Genomic DNA, 13,441 nt, shown 5'->3' with positions numbered 1-13,441 from the left:
GAGCGCGCCCCACGGCGTGCTGCCCTGCTTGGGGTGGCGGGATTCCTAGAGCCGCCCCTGACTCACGCTAGCTCAATGAGGGGTAGGCCAAGTATGTGTGCATGAGCTGGGAATCCCATCCCTAGCTTGTACTGTAGTTGTAGCCTTTGTCATGCACCTTGCTGAATTGGGACCTGTACTTTTAGCATTCTGTAGTGTACTCATTAAAATGTGAACTAGCCACCCTGTCCTAATAAAATATGTTGCATCCAGTCGTGTTATGGCCATGTTGGCTCCAGGATACTAGAGAGACAAGGTGGGTGAGGTAATATCTTTTATTACACCAACTGCTGTTGGTGAGAGAGAGAAATTCTCAAGCTCCCATAAAGCTCTTCTTCTCAAAATTGTGATTGGCATCTACTCGTTTTTTGTAGGACAAAACAGAGCATGAATACTTGCTAGATGGAGGAGGAATTGATAACTTCCCTGTGACAATGACAGAAATGTAGAAACACTGTGCAGCTAAGGTAATATGAATTTATTTTAGACAGTGAGGCACCAACATATAGGAGATAAGTGTCTCAAAAACAGGGTTTTAGGTTACTGTCGTGCCCAATTATTTTTACTATGCAGAAAAGCATTAGGTTTTTTGAATCAGTAAAAATATTTGATCTTAATTTATTAATGACAAGAATAATGAAAGCTTTAACTCAGACTAGAAGAGGCTACAGTACAAGTATAAAACTCTTTGCTGAGTAGAAGGAAACTCTACTAAATCTCTAACAATAGACAGTTGTTAACTACAGTGCTTTACAATGTGCGCAGAAAGTAAGATCCCTTCTGCAAAGAGCTTACAGTCTAAATGGTATTAATGAATATAATAACTGGAGCAACAACACCCCAGACACAGGAAAATAGGAAAACATTGGTGAGATCAACACATGAAGGCTTTGCAGATAGAGTACATTTTAAGGTGGCATTTGAGGCCTGATCCATTGTGCACTAAAGTCAACAAGAGTCTTCCAGTTGACTTCAATGGTCAATTGATCAGGCCTTTGAAGAAGGAGGGAAGAGAGAGAATGCTTGGTCCATGGGAAGTGGAACCTGTTTCAGGTGTAAGGGGCAGCATGGAAGGAGATCCTGAGCAGTTAGAATAGGGGATCTGAAGGTGGCGTGGGATGAAATGAGAGCAGACACTTAGGTAGGGACAGACTTGTAAAGAGACTAGAAGGTAACAGGAGGGAACTGAAACGGATAAATTAATAAGAAATGCCTCCAAAATGACCAGAGACAAATGTATGTTCATGCAGTATAATCTGCTCTACCCAGTTGTTGAACTTACTACAACTTTCTGGGCCTGGTGTCTCCAAGATCTGAACCCTCAGTTGATGAACCTGCTGACCAACACAGCCCAGGCCCCACACCATACTCTCTCTGAGAAGCAATTAAACCTGACTTCCCTTCCACCTAACGAGTGCATTTGCAACACCATGCATGACCCCCTAACCGAAACCTGGAGAAACAACTTGGTCACCATCCTAGTAGCATTTGTAATATAGACCTATGCTCCTTAAATATTCATTGCACTAAAGGATAAAAGCTTATTCTAGAGACTCTTGGGGTAAAATTAAATCTCTTCAGGGACCTCTTAATGATGGCTTGCCTCTGTCCATAGAAACAAGCTTCAAGCTGGCTATTGAGAGCCTTCTCTAATGCAGGGAGATTGAGGTCAAGCAGGAGTTGGAAGAATTATGAAGATAATATGAAGCGTCCTTGAGTGTACAGGGAGGGGAGCAGAGCACTATGCGTTTTAAGTGAGGTACTCACCTTAAATAAATGAATGTTGAGGATTATGTTATATCACCAAACTAGTCCTTCTCAGTTTTGTTAAAGGACACATAAGAGGATGCCAGAAGAAAGGCATAACCTACTTATAAGTACAAAGTACATCTTAAAAAAAAAAAAGATTGTTTTAAGGCCGAGTTGAGAGTTAGAACCTGTAATTGTGTCCTTGCCAACTGAATTTTTGCTTCAGTAGTTGCTCTAATATCCCGTAAAAGGAAATATTTAGGGTGATAAATCCCAGTGTAATCCCTTGCCCTGTTTTCATAAACCCAACTCTTCTCTATGGAGAAGAAGAGTTTTGGCCATTTGTTCTATCTTTTAAACAAGATATTTGAAAGAAATACAGAAAATGTAGTGCCATGTTACATGCTTAGCATTGACTCTCCCTCTCAATTCTCATTCAACATAATAAATGCTGTGACATGCTGCCTGCATGCTCACATGCTTCATTTCAGACCTGATGCATCTTCTTTCTTTTCATAATCTTGCTTAGCTTATCAAGGTGGATGAAGTAATATCTTTTATTGGACTAACTTCCGCTGGTGACAGAGACAAGCTTTTGAGCCACATAGAGCTCTTCTTCAGGTCTGATAGCTGAACCTCAAAAGGCTCACAGGTCAAAATAAGAACTGAAAAGTACAACTGTCTAGCTGAATTACCTGCTCCTCTAAAGTCTGCAGAACTGAGTGGGAAGTCACTGGAATTCATAAGGAGAAATAAAAGTTAGCTGAACCTGTTGAACCTGTAGCCTATAGGACTAACCTGCTTGCTTGCTATATGTATCTTTTCTTGAAGTTTAAGTCAGTGGTTCCCAAACTTGTTCCACCGCTTGTGCAGGGAAAGCCCCTGGCGGGGTGGGCCAGATTGTTTACCTGCCGCATCTGGAGGTTCGGCCGATCGCGGCTTCCAGTGGCCGCAGTTCGCTGCTCTAGGCCAATGGGAGCTGCTGGAAGTGGCACGGGCCGAGGGACATACTGGCCACCGCTTCCAGCAGCTCCCATTGGCCTGGAGCAGTGAACCGCGGGAGCCGCGATGGGCTGAACCTGCGGATGCAGCAGGTAAACAAACCGGCCCAGCCCGCCAGGGGCTTTCTCTACAGAAGCGGCGGAATAAGTTTGGGAACCACTGGTTTAAGTATTTGGTTTATTGTAATAAGTTTGGCTGTAATGCAAGAGACCTACAGGCCATATCCTGTATGTTAAGCTAAGGCAAAGTTAGCATATCTATATTAAGACCATTTACTCAGAAAGTAAAGTTGACCTATACCTTGTTACCTAAATAGATAAGTACCCACGCCTATGTCTATGACCTTTTATCTAGACTAATAGACAATGGAGAATGGCATAGGGGGTTTTTCAGTGTTGTACCCACAGACTTAACAGATAAACCACAAGGAAACATATGTTAGTAGGTACATGTCATCAATACGCACATACATACTACCCTAACTTTTTGTGGGTGAGGAATCAAATTTGGGCATAGAATTTCTGGAACTTTGCCCTATAAAAGAGGTGACCCACCTCGATAAAGTACTCCATTATCACTTACTTCCTCCATTCTCTCTATCTATTCTATCTATCTATGATGACTGCTACTATTAGTAGGCTGTACTTGTTCTTCTTAACAGGAGTGCCACCAGCTTTTTTTGGCGCTCTAGGCGGCGGAAGGTCCCACCCCCGAAATGGCGCCCCTGACAGAGGCAGCGGAAGGTCCCGCCCCCGAAATACCGCCGATGACTGGGGCGGCCGAAGATCCGGCCGCCGCGGTCACCACCCCCAAAATGTTAATGCCCTAGGCGACCGCCTAGGTCGCCTAATGGGCTGTGCCGGTCCTGCTTCTTAAACTTCAAGTGTCAAGGGAGGTAGGCTAAGCTTGGCTTCCCTAAGTTTTATTCTTAGTTTTGTTTATTAGGTTTTGATTTTAAGTTTAAGTTAGTCAAGTAAACTCTAATTTAGTTTTGATAGCTCTTAGCATTAGATTTTTCTAAGCACTGCATCCCTCACTCAAGAATTGAGAAACCTGAACTGCAAGGCTGGTCCTGTGTGTCTTGCCACCAGGTTATCAAGGAAGGGTGTGAGTATATTAACCAAAGCTTTGTTGCATATAATACTATTTTATCATATGTATCTTTTGAATAGCAGTAATACAATTGTAAATTTGTAACTCTGATTATTTTACCATTTACTTACTATTATTGTTTTAATAAAAAGTCTTTAAGGCTGTGTCTGTCTCAGTGTGAGCTTTCTGTCCTACCCCCGAGGGTCCTTTGTAAATTCTGTGGAGCCTGATTCGGGACAAGAACTTTTATCTTCTGATCAAACAGATTGGCGAGCCTAAGACCCATACTAATTAATATTTATAATTTATTATTAATAAATTAAATAAGAATTAAATTAATACATTAAATTAATATTATCCGTACACCCTAAATCAGGGTACAAACCTCAAAAAAGGTTAGGTTCAAGATTCAGGTGACCATTTTAAACTTATTTATTTTATCCAAACCAGTTAACCCAATCCTCGTATTAACATCCATTAGCAGTCTCTGATACTGCCTAGAAAGTCTTTGGTTTTTTAGGTAGCAGGTTTCTCATTCATGTAGCTCATTCTAAAGCTCTACATAAAGGATTAGAAATACAAATCCATTCCTTTAATGTTTTGTCAAAGCAAGTGGAGCAAGTGATTCCCTTGTTTAAGTGAGGAGACCTCAAAATAATTATAAAACAAATGACCACTTCCTAGTCATTGTTCATGTGTATCTTCTTAGAATGACAAAATTTCTAGGGGCAGAAAGTCGGCTGCAGGTGAGGAGTGTTCTGCACAACTTGGGAGGGGTGAATGTGACTTTAAACCACCTTCTTGATACCCGGTTCCTGGGGCCATCCCAGGGCTGCATGTCAGGAATCAGCTGGGTGCAAAGGAGCCCCAGGCCCACCGCTTTTCCTTGACTATGACCAGTAGCTATGAAGTGGGAAACCATATGGTGACTGTATACCAACTAAGGGCTTCCCATGCCAAAAGCATCCACCATTGCCTTGCTATGCCAACTTTGCATCAGCAGAGTACAATGTATATGTATGCAATGTCCAGTTCCTCAGTTACAGCATGGCTACAATTCTTAGCAGGTATGCAGGGTATGGAAAACTTATACACCTCTACCTCAATATAACGCTGTCCTCGGGAGCCAAAAAATCTTACCGTGTTACAGGTGAAACCGCATTATAGCGAACTTGATTTGATCCGCCGGAGCGCGCAGCCCAGCCCCCCTGGAGCGCTGCTTTCCCACGTTATATCCGAATTCATGTTGTTTCGGGTGGTGTTATATCGGGGTAGAGGTGTATAATCAGTGAAATGGGAGTTGATGGGTGCCTTTTTAAAAACGTCCTGAGTGATATGTTCAGTTACACATGCATCAAGATTCTAAAGAGATTCCTAGAACAATCCTGTGATGATTTGCAAAGAGTGGCTATGAAATGAAAAAGTACTTCTGGCTCTTGAGAGCCTGTAATTTACTGTGTGCCACTGCTCCTGGGCAGGTGGAATATCAGACTGTCTGTTATGAGCCCTAAGGGTGAAATCCTGCTCCGTTGATGTCAGTGGGAGTTTTGCCATTGATTTTCAGCAGGGCCAGGATTTCACCCTAAAGCTACTGCTGATTCCACGTTAGAGCAGGAAGCAAAATGCTTTTTCTTTAGGAGCAGAAGGATTTCAGTTCTGTACCTTTTTATGACCACGAAGTCCGCAGTGGCTGCTGATCCAACATTATAAAGGAACAATGGGTATATGTCTGAGTATATATTTTGTGTCTCAGATATGTCAGATTTGTTTGCTTGATTTGAGGTTTTAGCCAGACACTTTCCTTTTGGGACATCTGCCATGAGTGATTATTTTTATTTTTAAATTCATGTTTAGGCCCCATTGCATATTCTTTCGGGAAGATTTGTGCAAGTCTTGAAGGTTTTGGAATACTAAGTACTTTTTGTTGTACAATGAATGTGCTAAAGAATAGCTTTAGCAGACAGATTTGACTAGGAGGCACAGTAATGCTGTGACGTGTCACTGCCTGGTGTGAAATGACTCACTCTGCAGAAATGCAAAATCACATTGTGTAGTCCAAAATCTTTTATTTTATTCACATATGGACAAAAAGTTTCTTTGTCCATGGTATTAAGTTTTGCTTCAGTAACTGCATGCATTTAAAGTAAACCCATATAGAGTCTAGGACAACTGGATTGAGATATCCCATGTCTGAAGGAAGGGCATCAGATGAGGTCTGAGACTTGGGTGTTTGCCCTAGAGTCAAGAGCTAGAATTAGTGACTGGATTCTACCCAGACCTATGGGCTTGATTAGGTCCACTGACAACAGAATGGTGACTTACTGGTTACCGGACCGGTTTGTAACAAGGAGACCATTACTCATGAGTAATCCAATTGATTTCAGTGGGATTATTTGATATGTATGATATGACTCCACATGAGTACCAAGGGCGGCAGGTTTGTATTTTGGTGATGCCCAGAACATGCAGAGCCCGCCCCCCACCTGCCTAAGGCTCTGGGAGGGAGTTTGTGTGGGGGGAGGAGGGCTGGGGGTGCAGGCCCTGGACTGGGGCATGGGATTGGGGTGCAGGATCTGGGAAGGAGTTTGGGTGCTGGGTGCAGGCTCCGGGCTGGAGCAGGGGGGTGGGGAAGGAGTTTGGGGGCAAGAGGGTGTGTGTGGAAAGGGGGTGCAGGCTCTGGGAGGGAGTGTGGGAAAGGGGTGGGGGTGCAGGCTCTGGGAGGAGGTGTGGGGGGTGCAGTGCTTACCTGGGTCTCCTAGGCAGGGCAGGCCAGGGGGCCTCTGTGCTCTGCTACCCCCAGGCACTGCCCCTGCAGCTTCCTATTGGCTGCAGGGGCGCTTGGGGTGGGAGCAGCTCATGTGGACAGAGAGCTGACCCACCCCGCCCAGGGGCTGCAGGGAGGGGCCGGCAGCCACGTGGAGCGAGCAGGCAGGAAGCCACTCAGCTTTGCTGCGCTGCCAGTGGTGGGTGGGTGCCCTGGGCCATTTTAATTCTCCTGGGAGACCGCCAGGGGGCGGGGCAGAGCACCTGGGAACAGAAGGTGGGGACGAGGGAAAGACCCGGCTTCAAACATTGCTGGAGCTGGGCCCCAGGCCAAGAATATTCCTGGTACTCAAGCACCACAGGGCCCATAGAACTTGCCGCCCATGATGAATATAGGTAATAAAATCTAGCCTAACGGGATTGGGTTTGACTCAGGGCTGGTCTGATGTCTGTGTGCTCAGGTGTTAGAGAGACAAGGTGGGTGATATCCTTTATTGGACCTCACCCACTTTGTCTAATATCCTCGGACCAACATGGCTACAACTGTACTGCATGCGCAGATGTTCTCCTAATTTAATTGAAATCAGGTTGGTTCTTTTGCTTAGTGATGATACTTTGCCTGCTACATAAGGGAATTGAATTTTTGTAAATATTTTTTTTAAGATAGAGGAAAAGCATATAATTTTGTTCAAATAGCAAATTACTCTTCCCTTTTAGCAGACTGTAACTCATGTGGCCAAAATAGGTTGGATTAGCTAAACCTGATCATCTCAGTTGAGACATTCTCTTAGTTCTCTTAATTGGGTATCTAGCTTCTGCTTGATGACAGCTGATCTTTTTCTTCTAGCGTATAATCCATATTTTTTCACATTATTCAACAGCTAGTGTTTAAATTCTGTGGTGCTGTTTAAAAAGAATACAGGATGTAGGTATTTATCAAGCTGGAGAAGCTGTTATATATTAATGGGGAAGAAATAAAAGACAGCACTTTTACAGCTATAGCACACTGTCTTGCCAGAGGATATCTATGTAGAGTTACTGATTGCTTAATAGTTTGCAACAAATACAGATTAATAAATGGAAATATTGTGCCCCATGGACAGTGTGCAGGATAAGAAAAACATTTAATCTCTTTAAGCTACAGATGGCAGAATAGACTCCTTTAAACATAGTTAATAGTTTCATGTTAGAATAACATTAAGCATTTCACATGCTCTTCAAACTATAAATTTGTCTTGTAATCTTATCTGACAGAATTTCAGGGCCTGACCTGCTGCAGCTGAAGTCAAAGGAAATTTTGCGATTCTTTTCAGAGAAAGCAGGATAAGACCCTAAGGAACAAGTTTTTCATGCTCAAAGTTAAAGGTTTTGTCCATTTAATAGCTACCAATGGTATTTTTGTCCAAGTGACTGAACTCTATAGGAATCCTCTACTCCTGTTAGATGATTGAGGCATGAGAATGCAATCTTTTCCTGAACCCTGCATTACAGTAACAGAATAGGCATCCTAATAGCTAGCTGTTTCCAGTGAGCAACAAGAGGGTGGCATTAATCTGTTGTGGTCTCAAGTTTAAGTGTCACTGTGTTTGTGGGAAAGTGCTTTGGCAATTTAAAGTCAGTAAGGCCAGAGTAATCAAACAAAGAATCCTAAACAGAGCATATCATTGTGATAGAGGTTAAAGCTGAGAACAAGTAGCTTTTCCATACAAAGTTTTATTCTTCTTCTCCTTGAAAGCAGAAGAGCAACATTTTATTTCATTCTACCTCTTCTTTTCCCCTCTCCCCTCATTATTATCTGTTTCTCAAAATAATAGCAAGTACATTTTCTTCTCTGGTCTGTTTGCTACAGTATTTCTCTCCTAGGACTTTTTATTCTTTCAGCCTTGAGTTTGAGGCAGCATAAATCAATAATATAAACTAGGCTCCTAGTTTGATAGAAAAGCACAAGGGTGAGCCAATGAACATCTGCTGAGCAGAGCCTGAAAAAAAAAAGGCAATGCTATATGTAGCCTATTTTTATAGTCTCGGTACAGAGGAAGGAGAGAGAGGGCGTATTGGTGGTTGAGAAAGAAGGCTGCACAAACTAACAATCATAAATAGAATCACTAATTAACTCACAGACTCTAAAAACATCACATTTCTTGTGTGAATATAACAAAGCTGCCTCCTGTAGATGCATCAACCAAAATGCTGTTGGCAGTGGAGTTTTTTCTTGACACTAAGGGTATGTCTAGACAGCAAAGGAAAACCTGCGGTTGGTCCATGCTACCCACTTGGGCTGTTTCATTGCTGTGTACACTTCTGGGCTCAAGCTGGAGCCCAACCTCTGGGACACTTCCAACCCACAGGGTCCTAGAACCCAGGCTTCAGCCTGAACCCGGAAGTCTACACAGCAATGAAACAGCCCCACAGCCTAAGCACTGCAAGCCCAAGTTGGCTAGGATGGGTGTTTTAGTTGCAGTTACAGAAATCTCGTGGGGCAGAGGACAGCAATAGCCACCTGACCAAGTTTGACAGTCTATTGGGAAGGAAAAGGAGAATGAAGTTTCTTTAGGGCAGTCACGATAAGTCTCTGGCATTATATAGTGTTGGTTTATCAGAGGAGTATTTAATCGTTATTGGTGTTACTCTTATCCCAAGGATGAGGGAATAGACAAGTAAGTGGTGTTTGAACTAAGTCCAAAGTAAATCTCTCTACCAGATTTGCCTTCTGGACAAATTGCGAAGGGCCCTAATGCCACATAGAACAGATCCCCAATCAATACTTTTGTTATGCAGCTCCTGCTGATAGATATAATGGGTTACAGATCACACAAAACCTTTGTAAACCCTATAATTTGTAGCTTCAGAAATATCCTACTCTTATGCCATAATCTATCAGATACATAAGCTTTCAACAGATTTTCCGAGAGCTTTTGTTATTCTTATACACTATTTTGTCCATGCAGCTGAAGCAAGCTAACTGTAGGCGGTGGCACCACTCTCAACTCCGAGGTTTGTTGGCTTGTAATACTTATCTCATATTTCCAGCTCTTGGGGAATAGCAGGGTTGGCACATCTAGATAACAGCTGTATTAGTTTCAGCATCTATCACTCAACAATAATTGAAACTTTAGGCCCCAAAGTAATATTCCGCTATACACCTATTCTATCATACTTTGGGAAAAATACATTCTACACAATGACTTAAGAATAGGTTGGGCATAGATAGAACTGGCTTCATCCATATCGCCTTAGCAATCCCCAGAACTAACCTCTCACCTGAGTATTATAACATTGTCTTGTTTGTGTTAGCATTTGTGGAGTTTACTGTACCACGGTGTTTCTTCTCTCACAACCAGGGAGCGTATGTCAGCACTCAGAACTTGCTGATATTATATGGGAAAATAAAAAAGCACACTACAACACCAGGAGAGCTTCCTCATAAAGGGACACGATCCGTTTGAAATATGGATACTTTTAAAATAGTTGTATTAGTTTCAGATACTGCTGTTGCTGTGCCTATGAAGAGAAAACAGTGGAAATGACTGGACAGAAGGAGCTGTCAATTGCACAAAAACAACTGAAAAAAGAGATTTCATCCCTGCTCGCCACCCAATTCCTCCCAGGTGTAGCTCTCTTAGTGGCTAGTTTTGTAACAAATAGTAAGAGAACATTTTTCAGGCAAACATGTCATTTTGAAGTTGATAGCATCTCTGTAAACTGAATCCCTCGAGGACCAGTTGAAATAGTAGTTAAAATTACTGACTTCATCATAAGATAGTAAATGAGGTGTGGATAGCATTGAAATACTTATCTTATACACACACACACAAACACAGATATCAGTGTGTTCTGAGAAACAAGCTACTCAAGTATGGTTTAGCCCATCTCTGTTTATACCAGATAAGAACATATATAAATAAATGTCAGACTCTGGCACAGAGTCTGTTGCCAAATGTACAGACTATTAAAAACTCATCAGACTAACCTTGAAGTCCTACTGAAAAAACTAACAGAAGGCAATCTTCTTTCCCATAAGATACAAATTGAAAATATAAGAAACCATATTTAAGGCCGGTTAGGATTAATAGTGACAATGTAATAGCTTCAAAACAAAGGGGCTTCTTCTTCTTTTTTTGTTTATGCATCATCCCATTATGATCACTGAGTACTACCTGCATGTGTGGGGCAAAGAATATATCCCTAAGTTTGCAGTATCAGTACTGTGTATAATGAGGAGGTGACCCCCACAAATCAACAATAAAATGTAAAACAGTTTTGATTTAAATACTAATTTTGCTCATAGTTCCATGCATCTGAGAAATATTTAATTTTAATTTTTTTTCAGTTTATGTACATTTAAAAAAAACATGGATTCAATTGTTCCCAGGCCTAGGTGCTTTTGGAAACTTCTTGAAAAACATAACCATTCAAAAACAAGTCATCTCCAAAACAGTGGATATAGCCACCCACGCTCTATGTGGGGGGAAAAACATGGTTTCTAGAATCAATTTTGAAGCTCACTCTGGAGAGGGAATAAAGATGCCTATTTCCCATTCTAACTCTGGAGAATTCCCTTTTATCCAACCTCTGAAGCCTCTGGTAAATCAGCAGGGTGTGTTGCTAGAGTAATATGGTACTATGGCATAGAATTTGGCCCATAAACATGATGATGATGACATTTCTGTATGAAATATAGATAGATAAATAATGATATGATCAAGTAGCCTACTCTGATGACAGCCCACACTGTTTTATCTTACACGGGTGTCCATGACACCCATCACTATGTCATTGACTGGAAGCATAACAGAAAGCTTTGCAATCTATTCCTTTTGTTGTCTTAAGCTTTTGCAGTGCAGCAGTACCAATACTTTTTATGCTTAGCATGAATGGAAAATCACCTTAGGGGGATTTAAATTTAAAACCACAACAGACTGAAGACTATTCCATGGATAGTTCTGCTCATGTGGGGGTTTTACAATAGGAAATTGCAGGGGTTAGGGGAAATGATCCATGCACCCTGGGCATGTCCTTTCTGACTGTGTGCCATATCTTGTTTGCTAGTGTGGGATTCTACACCACACCTGTACTAGATTTGTACCAGATCTGAAATAGTGCCTTTTTGTCCAGGAAAAGCATATTTATACTCTTTAGGTGAGGAGAGGAAAGTGAGACAAAAGGAAAAGAGAGAGAGGAAATGAAGAGGAGAGTAAACAACAAGAGAGAGAGAGAGAGAAAATCACAAGGTGTGAGGCAACTGAGAGCAGACTACATGGAGATTCAGTGCAAGACAGAGAAGAGAATAAACTGCAAGGCAAAGAGGTGAGATTAAGAGGTAAATAGTTTTATCGTGAGGCAAAAAATGTGTACACATTATCAAAAATATTGAAAGCAGATGGGAATTCTGCCTATTTAGGTGGAGGTGGTCGGAGAATGCAGAACAGGTGAAATCTAAAGCTTACACCGATATACCGGTAATTTAAGGTACTTGGCAGCCATCTCACATTCCTGAAACTTCAAAAAGTATCAGAAAGCTACAGAGCTTGGTAGAAATACTTGAGAGATCTGAGAGAGTGACAGCTCTGTGATTATGTACTACAGTGTAGTTAAGCATGCAGATAGGACTGCCAAGAAAAACTGCCATAGCTCCATCAGTTAACTCAGCTGAGTGCCATTGAAATATAACTGCAGCTAATACAATAGTTGTCAATGAAGAAGTGACTCCCCCCCCCCCCCAGACACTTTTAATTAGGTTTATGAGCATTAGGCCAAATTGTGTTCTCAGTTATATCAGCCCCACTGAAGGGATAGTAGCAGATAGCAGGGTTTGGCCCAAGGTATTTAAACTTGTTTGGCATCAGTTCACCTTTGATGATACGAAGGAATTTAAACTGTATTCTTCTCTTCGCTAGGGAAGGTGGGCAGCGTTTGTACTGCTGCCTTCCCTAAGTAGTCCACTAAGGTAAGAAAGCTTTAACTTGTAGCTAGGGCTATAGAAGAACCCTGCTACCAGAGGCTGTCTTGGGAATATTCTGAGTGCACCACTGTCTGCCTGACTCATGCTTCATCCTTTGTCGCTTCTGCTCACTTTTTGATCTGTTGACTAGTTAATGGTCACTTGTACAGCAACAGCCCTCCTGAGGATGGACTTTCTGCAAGCTGATGCCCTGACCCCTGGGTTATGCTGGCAGAAATTGGTATAATCCTGGGATGAACTGAGCCAATTACCTTTCATTTAAAAGTAATAGGTCCAAATTCTGTCTATGGGAGTTGCATAAGTGAAATGGAAGGTAGAATTTGAGCCACATAGTTTTAGGATAGTAAATAAATATAATTGTAAGCCATTTATTTCAGTGTACCAAGCTGCTCTTTCATTGAAACATTTTCCATATCTGCAGTTTCCTTTAAAGTTTTTCTGATTTTGCTAGTGCTGTCACTAATGATACAGATTGGAAAGTTGGCTGGGAAATCTTTCCGACTCTGAAAATATCCAGTTGGTCAAGCTGTACTAACATAACAGAGAATGCTAATGATTGGGAAGTAGTAGGTAAGGCAGAATGGAAAATTCCTAAAAGAAATAAATGAATACATTACAGAAAGAAAAGGATTGCTATAGGACTTCTGCAATAATTAATTAATTTAACATTATTATCTGTGCCACTTTTGTCCAAGGAGAAATTTACATTAGTTTGGATGCAAGTGTGCAATGTCTTATTTTATTCTATATAGGTTTTTATACTGCGCTCATTTGATTTTCTTTACAAAACTTTATCCATTTATAATTATTATTGCTGTAGACTGTAGGAGCCTT

General features: G+C 41.6%; 1 protein-coding gene across 4 annotated transcripts in view; it reads left to right on the top strand.

The window, feature by feature from the left end:
- SH3GL3 (SH3 domain containing GRB2 like 3, endophilin A3) overlaps positions 1-13,441 on the top strand; it is a 74,839-nt gene that overhangs the window by 22,338 nt on the left and 39,060 nt on the right. Inside the window, exon 1 of one of the 4 annotated variants that reach the window (XM_044981231.1) lies at positions 11,785-11,952. The exons of the other annotated variants lie outside the window; for them this stretch is intronic. The gene's annotated coding sequence lies outside the window, so the exon portion shown is untranslated. Of the gene's footprint in view, positions 1-11,784; positions 11,953-13,441 lie in introns of those variants that run through there. 4 annotated transcript variants of the gene reach the window in all.

Source organism: Mauremys mutica, chromosome 11 (assembly GCF_020497125.1).
Source record: "Mauremys mutica isolate MM-2020 ecotype Southern chromosome 11, ASM2049712v1, whole genome shotgun sequence".
Lineage (NCBI taxonomy): Eukaryota > Metazoa > Chordata > Testudines > Geoemydidae > Mauremys > Mauremys mutica.
This window is presented reverse-complemented; position numbering and strand designations above follow the sequence as displayed.